The sequence below is a fragment of the Zea mays genome, chromosome 5 (assembly GCF_902167145.1).
Source record: "Zea mays cultivar B73 chromosome 5, Zm-B73-REFERENCE-NAM-5.0, whole genome shotgun sequence".
In the NCBI taxonomy this organism is placed as follows: Eukaryota; Viridiplantae; Streptophyta; class Magnoliopsida; order Poales; family Poaceae; genus Zea; species Zea mays.
In genome coordinates this window covers 54464906-54479144 of record NC_050100.1, presented here as the reverse complement: position 1 = coordinate 54479144, position 14239 = coordinate 54464906, and the positions used below count along the sequence as shown (strand labels likewise).

At 48.0% G+C, this 14239-nt stretch overlaps 1 long non-coding RNA gene across 1 annotated transcript; it reads left to right on the top strand.

The window, feature by feature from the left end:
* The first annotated feature begins 12203 nt into the window (after positions 1-12203).
* Positions 12204-12947, top strand: LOC103626362 (uncharacterized). Its single transcript, XR_552905.2, has 2 exons — positions 12204-12397; positions 12910-12947. It is a non-coding gene; the product is annotated as an uncharacterized lncRNA (long non-coding RNA).
* Positions 12948-14239: the final 1292 nt, after the last annotated feature.

The window sequence follows — 14239 nt, the reverse complement described above, 5'->3', positions numbered from 1 at the left end:
AGATACATGGAACACATTGTGAACTGCTGACATGTGAGGTGGCAATTCCAATTGGTAGGCCACGGGTCCACAACTTGCTTTGATCTCATAGGGTCCAATGTAGCGAGGAGCTAGCTTGCCCTTGATCCCAAATCTCTGGACACCCTTGGTGGGTGACACCTTAAGATAAACATGATCTCCCACCTCAAACTGTAGAGGCTTCTGCCTCTTATCATGATAGCTCTTTTGCCTGGCCTGAGCAGCTTCTAGGTTCTTCTTGATGATCCTGACCTTTGCCTCTGCTTCAAGTACCAAATCTGGCCCAAAAATTTCCCTCTCTCCCGCTTGGGACCAATTCAGTGGGGTCCTACACCTTCTCCCATATAATGCCTCAAAGGGTGCCATCTTCAGACTGGACTGATAGCTGTTATTGTAAGAAAATTCTGCCAAGGAAAGACACTTGTCCCAATCCTTTCCGTAGTGTAGTGCACATGCCCGCAACATGTCTTCCAAAATCTGATTCACCCTTTCTGTCTGGCCATCGGTTTGGGGATGATAGGCTGAGCTTCGTATGACCTGGGTCCCAAGTGATTCCTGCAATTGCTCCCAAAATCGTGCCACAAATGGTGCTCCTCTGTCCGAGACTATAGTCCTTGGTATCCCATGCAGACGAACTATTTGGTCAATGTAGATCTCTGCATACTTCTCTGTCCTGTGGGTGGTGTGCACTGGCAAGAAGTGAGCGGTCTTGGTCAACCTGTCCACAATAACCCAAATGGAATCATGGTGCCTGGAGGTATTGGGCAATCCTACGATAAAATCCATACAAATGTCCTCCCATTTCCAAGATGGTATGGGAAGGGGTTGCAAAGGGCCTGCTGCCTTCAAGTGACTAGCTTTTATCCTCTGGCAAGTGTCACACTTAGATACATACTTGGCAATTTCCCTCTTCATTCTGGTCCACCAATATAAAGTTCTGAGATCATGGTACATCTTGTTGCTACCAGGGTGCATGGAAAATTTGGAAAGGTGAGCTTCATCCAGTATCTTCTTTCTGAGCTCAGGGTCCTTGGGAACAACCAATCGATCTCCAAACCATAAAATCCCCTTGCTGTCCTGACGGAAACACTTGTATTTTTCCGCCTTTTGCTTGATCATTTCCTTAATCATTTGAACACCCTTATCCTCAATCTGTGCCCTCACTATTTGCTCTTGCAATGTGGGTTCCACCGAGATATAACTTAAGTCACCTGAAGAAACAACTTCCAGGTTCAGCTTGCACAGCTCATCACACAGGGTGGTAACTCTTGCATCCATGCTCATACAATTGCACTGGGCCTTTCTGCTCAAGGCATCTGCCACAACATTTGCTTTGCCCGGATGGTAATGCACTTCCAAATCATAGTCCTTAATTAACTCCAACCATCTCCTTTGCCTCATGTTCAGATTTGCCTGAGTGAAGATGTATTTGAGACTCTTGTGATCAGTGTAGATGTTACAGTGAGCTCCCATCAAGTAGTGTCTCCATATCTTAAGAGCATGAACTACAGCTGCCAATTCCAGATCATGTGTAGGGTAGTTCTGCTCATGGGGCCTGAGTGCTCGGGAAGCATAAGCAATGGCTCTGTTCTCTTGCATCAAGACACATCCCAATCCAGTACCAGAAGCATCACAATAAACTTCAAATGGCTTGGTGTTGTCAGGTTGAGCCATCACTGGGGCTGTTGTCAAATGCTGCCTCAAGCTATGAAAGGCATCTTCACACTTTTGGCTCCAATCATACTTGACTCCTTTCTTTAATAGTTCAGTCATTGGTTTGGCAATCCTGGAGAAATCCGGAATAAACCATCGATAATACCCTGCCAAACCCAGAAAACTCCGAATTTGCTTCACTGTAGTTGGGGGTTTCCAATCCATCACCTCTTGTACCTTCTCAGGATCAACTGATATCCCATCCTGAGAAATTGTGTGACCCAAGAATTTGATCTCCTCCAGCCAGAATTCGCATTTAGACAACTTAGCATAAAGACGATGATCGCGCAGTCGCTGGAGCACAGTGTGCAGGTGCTCAGTATGTTCGTCTTCATTCTTGGAATAGACCAGAATATCATCAATGAAAACGACCACAAATTTGTCCAATTCTGGCATGAACACTGAGTTCATTAGGTACATAAAATAAGCCGGGGTATTGGTCAGCCCGAAAGACATCACCAAAAACTCATACAGCCCATATCTGGTAGAGAAAGCCGTCTTGGGAATGTCGCTGTCACGGATCTTGATCTGATGGTAACCCGAGCGAAGGTCTATCTTGGAGAATACCTTGGCTCCCACTAATTGATCAAACAAAACATCAATACGGGGCAGCGGGTATTTGTTCTTGATGGTCACCGCATTGAGAGGGCGGTAGTCAACACACATTCTCAAACTCTCATCCTTTTTCTTCACAAATAATGCTGGACATCCCCATGGTGAAGTACTTGGGCGAATAAACCCCTTGTCTAACAAATCTTGCAATTGCTTTTTCAGTTCTGCCAATTCCGCGGGAGGCATCCTATAGGGTCTCTTGGAGATAGGGGCAGTCCCAGGTTGCAATTCGATGGCGAACTCAATATCTCGGTCAGGTGGCATCCCTGGCAATTCATCTGGAAACACATCCGGGTAGTCACAGACCACTGGGATCCTTTCCACTGGTGATTCTATCATAACGAAGGCACAGGAACGGGTGCATCCCTGGTCGGGTAGATATAAGGTGATCTCGCCATCCAAAGGGGAGCGGATCTCTACGGCTCTGGCTGCGACATCAATCACCGCGTGGTGTCATGATAACCAATCAGTCCCTAAGATGATATCCACACTATCCAATCCCATTATCAATAGAGTGGTTTTGAAAATGAAACTACCCAGCTTAATTGGTACGTGCCTATTGATCTGATAGGTGGCAACCCGACCTCCTGGTGTTGAGATTGTAATACCCCCATTGGTATGGTGAAAAGGCAATTGGCACTTGGCACTAAATTTGGTACTGATAAAACTGTGTGATGCACCAGAATCAAAAAGAACAATAGCAGGATAATTCAAAACTGTAAAGATACCAGTCAAGACGGGTGCTCCCTCTGGAATATCAGCCATGGTGGTGAAGTTTAGCCTGCCCTGCCTCACTTGCACCTTCTGTCTCTTGCCTTGATTCTGATTAACATTCTGCCCCTGCCTCTGCTGGTTCCTGGGGCAATTTTTGGCATAATGCCCGGTGTTGCCACATGTGAAACACCTGTTGTCATTTGCCTGGCGGTACTGCTGCTGCTGCTGATTGTTCCTCTGAGCTGGAAACTGGGCGCGGTTGGGTGCCTGCTGCTGCTGCTGTGGTCGGATCACCCATCTCCCCTGCTGCTGCTGGGGTCCCCTGTTCTGAGTGTCAGACACAATCCTGAAGCGCTGTGGCTGAGCTGAGGGTCCTGCCACAGGGGTCTTCCTCTTCTTTTCTGCCTGTCAAGCTGTAATGCAGTCCTCCTGGGAGATAGCCATGTTGACCAACTCATTGTAGCTGTTGGCCCTGACGGTGTTGAGACGGTCACGGAGCTTAGTGCTGAGCCCCCTCCTGAACATATCTCTCTTCTTCTCATCTGTATCCGCGTGATATCCAGCATACTGGCACAAGTCATTAAAAGCCTGGGCATACTGCAACACTGTCCTGTTGCCCTGAGTGAGTGCCAAAAACTCGTTGAGCTTTCGGTCCATAATCCCGGCTGGTATGTGGTGTCCCCTGAAAGCTGCCTTGAACTCCCTCCATTCCACCTCTCGATCCTCTGGCTGCATGGCAAGAAAATGGTCCCACCAAGTCCTTGCGGGTCCGCGAAGCTGCTGGGTGGCGAACCTGACTTTAGTGACCTCTGAGCAAGCTCCATGGAGTAGCGGGAATTTGGATTCCACCACTCGCAACCACACATCTGCATCAAGTGGATCCTCTGCCCTTGTGAACAATGGTGGCTGGGTACTGAGGAACTCCTGGTAGGTAGCTGCCGCGGGGTGACGCTGATGGTCTCCACCACCATAGTGCTGAGGTGGTGGCTGACGCTGAGCTAGCTGCCTCAAGATCTCATTCTGCTGGGCCATTAGCTCCTGCAGAGTGGGAGGCGGTGGCGGCGGTGGAGGAACGCGCTCATTCTGGCCACGACGCTGCCTCCCGGCCATCTGAAAAACCACATACATACTTAACACCATATCTCCAAGTTCAAGATTTAATCGCGGCGAAAAGAGTCAAAAGCAAAATGATAGACTCCAATTTCAACAAAAGAATTTAAAAAGGCATAAATTTTTCCTTCCAATTTAGACTGATAACAGGATCCATCAAACATGCTTCCAAGAGAATTTAGCACGATTACATCAATTGTCCCAAAAAGACTCAACTCTATCTAGCCTAGTACCCCAAGGGTGCAAAAGCTAAGCTAGCTGCGAGGAGTCCTACCAGCCGACTTCTAACTCTGTCCTGAACACCTAGTGAGCGAACGAGGCAACACTCGACTCAGGGGAAGGTGGTCTCCCTGAGCCAGCGGTGTCCACACTGGAGGCAGGCTCATCTCCTCCCTCGATGTCGACGTCCTCATTGGCCTCCATGTCCTGGATCTCCTGGTGATGCATATCCAGGTGCTCGTTAGCCTCGGCAAGCTGCTGCTGGGTGTTAATGAGCTGATCCTCGAGAACCTCGATGGTGTTCTCCCTGGTGCCCACTAATTCCTCCAACTCTTGGATATCAGTGGATAGCTGCTCCACCTGCAAATCCTTCTCCACCATCTCAGTGGACAAATCAACCACAAGCTCCTCCCTGCTGTCCAACGTAATCTTTGTCGCCTCCAATAGTGCCATCAGATGGGACATCGCCTCGCCGCGCATCACTTGCAGACGGTACAGAGCATTCATGCACCGTACAGTCAAGTGCGCAGTCTGTCCTAGGTAGATGGCCCAGATATCCTTGGCATGCTCCACCCGATCCTTCCACATTGGGTCGTCCTCCCTTTCGGCGGGGAACAAGCCAATTGGGTGGGTAGCCAGCTCCAAAGGATGGAATCCACAGAAAGTGGTCAACCCGTGCAGAGCGATCGCCTCGATCGTGTCCTCAGCTCGGTATCCAAAAGACTCAGAGTCCAAGGAGCGCCAGCCTGGCTGCAGGGGATGAGGCTCCAAGGTCATCCTCACCCTACAGCGGGGCACTCGGTGCTTCTCGAACTGCTGCACCGTGTACTAAGGGGGTGTCGTGTATCCGGCCCCCTGAAGTACCTCCCACAAAATGCGGGGAAAGCCCTCTCGTGCAAGCCCGTCAGTGTGGGATAGTGCATTTCCGTCCTCTGAGGATCCATGGGAAGTCATCTGTGTACGGTTAAGCGTAAGTGAAAGAAAAAGAATTATAAAAAGAACAAGAAAAATAAAACTCAGCCTTTCTCTAGTTAAATAAACAGGTACTGGGGACCTAGTTGGTTATTACCTTGTTTTTAAGTCTTTACTCAAATATCCATTTGTTTAATTTAGAAATGCATGCATGCTCGTCCTGAACGACCTCACATCAATGTAAAGGGGATAGGGAAGAACTCCCATCCTTTAAGGTGGCCTGTAGGGCCTAATCACTTAGCCACCTAGCTACCCTTCTATCATCCTAAGGCTTCACGTCCTAGGTCTATCCTGCTCGTCCTACTATCTATCCAACATTGTTTCTATCAAGTTTTACTTTGGAAAAGGATGGTATTTATATTTTATTGATTCCTCTGTGGTGGTACAAGCTCCGATACCAGCTGTGGCGGAACTGCCCGAATTATTCCAACTTAAGTGCCTAAGTCCCGCCTTAGAGGCTAGACCACACTTAAATGGGAATAACCCGTCAATCCCTCGGATCTAGTCCGACACGGCCACTGACAGGATCAAGTACCACAATCTCACTCGATGGTGAGTCACAGAGCAAATACAATAAAGCATAAAACCATGCATGAAAGAGTATTAAATTATTACATCATCATAGGAGTTTTGCAAAAGTAGTCATCATTGTTCGAAGTGCAGCGGAATAAAACTAACGGTAATTAAACAGAGAGATGGGGAAGCCTGTCCCATCACTCCTCATGCTCCTCCTCAGCCGAGGTAGGGTCCCACTCGACAGTCCAACCCAGTGGCAAGATGGACGGCCAAGTCACTCCAGCAACCATGTCCTCCAGAGAACCTGTAAAATTATGCCACAAGCAAGGCTGAGTATACTAATACTCAGCTAGACTTACCCGGTGTGAGGAGTCTACTCCTCTACCTCTAGACATGCAGCTGTTTGGCTGTGGGGTTTGGTTGCCAAAAGCACTAGCTGAGTTTCTAATCAAGTTTTTAACTTTGTCAAATTAAGTGTGACTCTCTTAAGGCTAAATATGTACTATCTACTCATACATAGTAGCAAACATTTTTTTAGCAATCAACATCTTGTATCATCTCAGCACAATTCCACTTATTACTCAATGTAGCAGCATGGATCAAGCAGTCTCATTAGCTGCGAGAAGCAGACGATTCGAATCGAGTTTTTATCCTTGCAAGGTAAACCTAAACACACGACATGTAGGGGCACTCCGTCCCCACACACATCAACCGTCCCCATCGATTCCCCGTCAGCAGATCAGGGCTCACCGCCTTGGCGTACAATGCCTCACTGACCCCGACTGCCGTCGTGCAGTGACCGCACTTGTACCCACCATAACCGGAATGGGAGACCATGTCTCAGGTCGCGTGAGGGGCAAAGTCTACTGCCAGGTTCAATCAGGTACTAGGCTTACCGATTTACCATATTTCTCGGCATGTGTTTAGTACGTTCAAACGCTTGACGACTCACGGTACCACACCTTAATCCTTATTCAAATTTTTATCTCGTGAACAACCAATCCCCATGGATTGTTGCCCACACACCAACATCAGTACGATATGAAAGTGGGTACAATCAATGTCCTGACCTCGCGCGAGTGCTAGAAATTTCACTCGACTTCTACCGAGATCCCTAAATAGTAAGCAGCTACTCGACTTAGCATACTAGTATTCATCTCAATGGGATTCCTGAGATCATGCAACTAAGGTTTCAAACAACTCCTACACTTAAGTGCACATTCAATCCTACAATCAATAAGTGTAGTAAAATAGCGTAAATAACAGGTTATGCATAAAACCGGGGCTTGCCTTCCAAAGCAGTGGCATGCAGGTCCTCTGGTGCAGGCTCTGGTGCTGGATCTGGGGCTACCTCCTGAGCAGCTCCTTGCTCCGGCACGAGGACGTACTCTCCGTCAGCAAGGTTACAGTCTATCGAATGCAATGAACATGTATGTCATGATTATGCAGGATTTAATAACATTATGCTAAAAAGAAACTAAGTCAAGAAGTAACTTAGAGTTTCTTGGTCATGCGGGGCCTTTAGTGGTTTATGCTTATCACTCCTAGGTTTAGATTTTTGTTGAAGATAAACATAGGGGATTTGTATTGCCTTTATATATTTCAGTGGACAATTTACAAGGGTTTTAGGATGACACTAATTTCCATTATTCGTTTTCCTTTCTTTAATTTTTATTTATGAATTTTAGTGGGGTTTGAACTACAACAGTAGCTTAACTTTCTCCAAAAATTTTGTAAAAATTACAGTGGGTTGCCATTGGTCACTATAGCCCCTTCTAGGAAGTTGAGGTTCCAAATAAAAATGCTGTGCTTTAGACAAAAATAATAAAAGTGGGGCAAATGGGCCACCTTGTACTACAACTCTTAATTAGAGGTGGGTTCTGTCCTAAAGGTTATTTTTGTTGACATCTAACAGTAAAAATAGGCTTCTGTGCCAAAAATCACAGAAAGCTAAGGGGTGGTTATTTAGTTATGATTTTCTAAGGTTTAATGCCTAAAAGGTACTTTCTACTACATGGTTATTTGAAAAATGTCAAACAGCAGATTTCATATTTTTTCTAAGTTCTTAATAATAAAAAATTAACTATCCCAAAGGTGGGGGTGTTTTCACCTTGGGGTTATTTTTGTAGGGTTTTTCTAAGTTTTCCTTGTTTTATTCAAATAAAAGGTATCCCACTTATTTTATACTAAACCAGGGTAGGATAGATTTTTCCAGTGAACTATATTGAATAAGTACCCTAACAAAAATAGGGGTGCCTTCTAGTTCATTGTTTAAATCACATTTTCTATTTTTCTTAACCTTGAGCATATTGTAAAATAAGGGGCAAAAACTAACTTAATGGGGTGGACAGAGAGGTTTAACATTTTTAAACAGATCAGTAGGTAGATATAAACTTCTCCAAAATTTTCTAACCCTAGTCAAATAGTGCAACTAATTTTTGCCCTATTATTTAGCTTATGGCCAAAACAATAATTACATTAGAACCCTAAAGTTTTCTGTAGTACATAGGGGTTTTTATATTTTTCTTAAGTAGTTTACATTTTTTAAATTCTGGCAAAATTGGTTTGACCAAATTTGGATGAACTAAACAGAAGTTATGATTTTTTAAAGTTTCTGTTCAATTTAAAAATAGATTTAATAAGAGTTTCCTGGAAAAACAGTTTACACCGAGGTCCCTAGATTTAAACTAAATCAACCCGCACAAATCTACCCCTGCGCCACTATTCCCCTGGGTCGCTCACAGTTCAAAAAGCCCCCTGACCTTCTCTTCCTCTCACCCGCAGTCCTTCCCCCAATGTAAACAGTACCCGCGGGAAAGAAAAGGGTGGCGCGGCTTACCGGCGGCGAGATGGGTCCGGCGAAGGGCAGGGTTGGCTCGGGGAGGCTCTGGCGGTCACAGCGAGGTGCGGCTCGGTGGCGAGGATGGCCGGAATCGCTCGGTCCACGTGCGCAGGCGGGTGTTCTCGTCGGCGGCGAGTGTACCGGCCAAATCACGGCGATCTGGTTCAATCCAAGGGCACGGTGAGCTTCACGGGGTAACGTAGAGACTGTGTGTGCAAGGAATCGGAAAATGGTTGAGCGGATTACCCGGTCCACGTACTCCGGCGGGGTTGCGAACTCCGGCGACCGTGGACTGGCCTCTCCGGCGAAGCAGGCTTCGATTCCTCGCTCGGGGAGCTTCACTGGGTCGTGCACACTCGCCTCAGAGGGTTGGACGGGGTTGGGGAAGGCTGGGCTGGCCGGTCTACGGCGGCAGTGGCTCGGATGGCCGCGGACACGCCGCGCACGGGCAAACGGCGGTGAACTGAGCTCCGGTGAGGCTTGAGGGTGTGCGGAAGAGTGCAGTCGACGCCCGATTGGGCTTTATAGGCGCGGGCGCGGGCCATGGCGTCGGCTGACCGTTTGGCGCGACGCGGGGCACACGGGGGCGCACGCGGGCGTGCTCTGGCGAGCTCAGAGCGCGTCGAACACGTGGCTCGTTGCTTCTGCCCGTGTTCTTCCCTCTGCTGAGCGGCCAAAACGTACGAATCTTACCCTATCGCCTGTGGGAGATCTCTTCCCTGCACCTAGAGCTACCTAGTTCATGTGAGTTCCAAGAGTAGATGTGGTCGGGTTAGAGAGATATGAGGGTGGGAAGTTGGCTGTGTCAGACATGTCCAAATCGAGACAAAAATGGTGCCAAGTCGTGTCAAACGCCCTAGGGTAGGTGTCACCTCTTTCCAGGGCATTCTAGGGTTAATTTGGCGCCACTTTGTCACTTGGGTCGAAGTGTTTTGAATTTTGGATTAAGGTGAACATGTGGGATCTTGTTCAAGGGTTAGTTTTTATACTTAGGCAAATTCTGAATTTTTCCCTTGTGCTCAACCTTTGGTGAACTTTTTGGGGCTTTTCTGAAAACTTTTTGGGGGTACTTCCTGACTATTATTTGTAGGTTATGAAGCATATTACAACTTTTATATTTGGCCCAAGCCATGATCATAAGGTTTACATGACCTTTTGATCCTAGCTTCAATTAGGGTTCCTATTGCCCAAGAGGGGTTTGCTTTAGGGTTTTGGGAAATTCCCCACTTAGATGTGCATGACAAGCTAGGGCATGATATCCAAGATGGTTTGCACTTGCTTAGGACCTTGAATTCCAAGTTTGATGTACTTTGCCCATATCAATCCTCATGTGATAATAGGTTAAAAGGGGTAGCCCTGGGTGGACACCCTGTGTAACACCTGGGGTGTTACAGTCGCGTCGGGGACGGACTGCACCGTTATCTCAGGTACGAGGCTAACGCCTAGAAAGTCCTTTGTGAGGGTGTTGGCGTCATCAGTCCGCTTGGGGTTGGCACGTTGCGGGGATGCGACATCCATCGTTGTCTCAGGTGCAAGGACAACGCCCGACATGTCCCCCACAGGGGTGTCGGTGTCGTCGACTCGCTCTGGTTCGACAGCCGATGAGGTGCTGCCTCCTGCCTGGCCATGGTTGCCCTGTCTCCATCTCCTCCGGCGAGGAGGGTGGCGGGGCAAACCCAGGTGTTCCTCTTCTGCCGCGGGGAGTGCCGTCGTCGAGTTCGCCTCCGCCGGGCGGGCCGACGACCGTCGTCATGCTGCGAGGGGAGCAGTACCATGTCGTAGCCGCCGTCGAGGGACATGAACTCGAGACTTCCGAAGCGGAGCACCGTCTTGGGCTGAAGAGGTTGCTGAAAGCTACCCATCTGGAACTTCAACGGGAAAGTATTCGTTAACACGCAGCGACCCCCTACCTGGCGCGCCAACTGTCGGTGTTTCGGACCCGGGGGGGCCTCAACCGGACTGACTAGTGAATTTTAGTGTCGCGTGCCCCTGTCCAGATGGGTTGATGCAAGATGGAACACAAGCGAAGGGATGAGGCTTATATTATCTTGCACCGGGGGGATGCTTGTAGTAGGGGTTACAAGCGTTGCGAGAGAGCGAGGGCGAGAGCGAGGGAGAGGGAGAGAGTCCTTGCGTGCGTCCGTCTCTGCCTATCTCGTCTGCCCGCCTCCCTCAATCTCGACATCAACGTGTGTCAACGTGCCTTAGGAAGGCCCTAGACATCCCCTTTTATAGATACAAGGAGATGCCCAGCTGTACAATGGGGGTGTAGCTATGTGCTAACGTGGCTGGCGGAGAAGTGCCTTGGGCCCTGTAGAAGCATAGCTGGCGATGCGACATGGATCATGCTGACATTTGCTTGCTTTCGTAGGGGGTTGAGAGCAATCCGACGTCATGGGCGCATGCGGGGAACCATCATTACCTGTTACCGGAGTAACTTAGATGGGACACCGGTCTTGTTCCCTTGTAGCCTGAGGTGGCTAGCCAGGGGTAGGGTCATGATGTCTCCCCTGTAGCGTAGTTGATTCTGAGACCGAGGTCGGGCGAGGCGGCGACTCCTCCCGAGGCCAAGGCTGAGGTCGAGCGAGGCGGAGACCTCCTCCCGAGGCCGAGGCTGAGGTCGAGGCCCAGGGTCGGGCGAGGCGGAGACCTTCTTGTTGCGCCCGAGGCTGAACTCGGGAGTGGTCGCGACTGTTGTTAGTCTTGCCCTGTTGGTTGGCACAGTAGTCGGAGCGGGGTGAATAGCGCTGTCCTCCTATCAGAACGGTCAGTAAAGGGGCAAAGTGACTGCGGTCACTTCGACCTTGCCGACTGAGGCGCGCGTGTCAGGATAAGGTGTCAGGCGATCCTCGCATTAAATGCGCATGTGATACGGTCGATTGGTAAGGCGATTTGGGCGAGGTCGCTGCACGACAAAGTCTGCTCGAGCTTGGCCTTGGGTGAGCCGAGGGTGCGTTTGCTGACTGAGGGGACCCTCGGTCGAGGCGTGAATCCGTCCGGGACTACCGTCCTTGCCCGAGGCCGGGCTCGGATGAAGTCGCGTCCCTTGGTAGACGAGGCCTGCGCTTTATCAGTCGTTTATGGTGTGTTCTGAAGATGTTTTCCAGCCGGATTAAGGAGCATTGAGGGTACCCCTAATAACGGTCCCCGACAATTTTATTCACCACTGCTCCATATTTCATTTTTTAGCTGTATGAAGTCATCAAGTTGATGGTTTGTTCATGCAGGAAGTTGAGGAGTGTTTACTTAAAGTTGAGCAGTCACCTCCTGAAAGCACATCAAATGCTCTTCAACTAGCAACTGCAGCTCTTGTCAAGAAAGAGATGCTGACCCATGTTGATTCAAATATTAGACTTGTCGTGGCATCATGCATATCTGAGATCACACGGATCACAGCGCTAGATGCTCCATATGATGACGATGCAGTGAAGGTATAGTCTGCCCTGAATAAAAAGATTTCTGCTGTTCTGTACTTACACATGTTTTTACTTGGTTTTAGGATGTATTCTCTTTAATTGTGGAGGCCTTCAAGCATCTGGATGACATAGAGAGCCCCTTCTTTGGAAGGAGAACTTCAATTCTTGATACAGTCGCAAAAGTTCGGTCCTGTGTGGTGATGCTAGATCTTGAATGTGACGATTTGATAAATGATATGTTCCATCACTTCTTGAGGACTGTTAAGTAAGAACTATCTTAAATATTCTTACCTTCATCTATTTCTCTTCTTTCTGGATTTCTTGATGCACTAAAACTGTTTTTGCTAAGATATATCCTGGATACATTCTCAAGTTCATTTAAATTTGTCTAGCATAGTTTATATGTCTAAGATTTATTAAGTAACATGAGCATTCGATGGCTCCATTTTTTCCTTGGATCTGTTAAATGAAATCACATAATCTACTTTTGGTCTTATTTGTTTCCTATTTAGATACTAAAACTATATGTGTGTAATTTTGTCAGTCTTACTTAACTGCTAATGTTGAAATTTCAATTCTAAACTCGTCATTGCTCCACAAGACGCCGAGTATTTTATTGAATAATGATAAATGAATCTTTTTTATTTTGTTCTTAATCTTTGGTTTATTATGTCCTGCTGCTAAATTTGTTAAATAGGCCAGATCTCTTGGTTTCAGAAGTATGTTGTATTTTGTATTATTTCTACAAGTTTTGAACTTTACTGTGTCTTATTTCAGTTCTGGGCATTCAGAAGCCGTCATATGCTGCATGGAAACAATAATAATGAGATTGGTAATTGAGGAGAGTGAGGATGTCCAACCACAGATTGCTTCATGTCTACTCCAAAATGTTAGAAAAGAAGAAAAGGTATCATCCTTAATTTTTTTCTCACATCAGCAACATAGATTTCTGCTTCTAGAAATCTTGGTCTGCAAACTCTTCATCTCGCGCGCCGGAGCGGCCACGACAACGGTGTGGACTGGTGGGCCTTCGGCATCTTCCTCTACGAGCTCGTCTACGGCCGCACGCCCTTCAAGGGCCACACCAAGGAGGCCACCCTCAAGAACATCCTCTCCAAGCAGGCCACTTACCCTCAGCTGGACGGCGAGGCCGACGCATCCGATCCCAGCTGCGGGACCTCGTGGGGCTGCTGCTGGAGCGCGACCCACGCCGCCGCATGGGCGTCACGCATGGCACCGCCGAGATCAAGTGGCACCCGTTCTTCGCCAGCGTGGACTGGGCGCTCATCCGGTGCGTAGCGCCACCAGTGGTGCCGGACAGGGACACCGTGACCCCCGCGGGCGGCGGTGACCGGAAGGCGACCAAGCTCGGGAGCTGGAGCAGCATGAGCAGCAACTGCGGTAGCAAGAAGCGGAAGAGCAGCAGGAGAAGCAGCTTCGGGAGGAGATGCACATCCACCTGCGAGGAAAGGCAGGGGTTCTTCCGCATGCTCATGAGCTGGAACCAGGAGAGCCGGTTTAGCAACAAGATCAAGACGACGACGAGCAAAGAAAGATGAACGAAACGAAGTGTTCTTAGCTTGGTGTGATTATTCGGGAGGTTGCTTGCTAGAGGGTTTTTGTCCGTTTAGTGTCTGGCCTTAGCTTACTTATTACTTTTGTTAGTACTCTACTAGCAGAGTACATGTATAGAGTCAGTGGTGTGGCTGTGGCGTGGATCAGATCATTGATTTGATCGAGCTGTACAAATAGCGAGGCGATACATGTCACTGAGTTGATCAGTTGACAAGGTGGTTTGGACCATGTTGAGGCACGGAGAAACTTCATCCCTAGGTTTTAGTTTGTCTGGCTTTGCTCGTCATTTTGTACTTGTTCTTCTCACATATTTGTTCGCTTAGAATTTACTTCAAACTCATGTCCTTTTGGCAATATAACACACATTTGTACATACATTATCTATACTACTATATGTTTCCGTTGCAACGCACGGGCACTCACCTAGTATACCTTAAGTGTTTTCTATTTATTTTATTCAAAGATTTTGAATAAGACGAGTCCATGCAACTTGGTACACAAAAGTAAACGAATTATAAACTGCGAGAGAGAG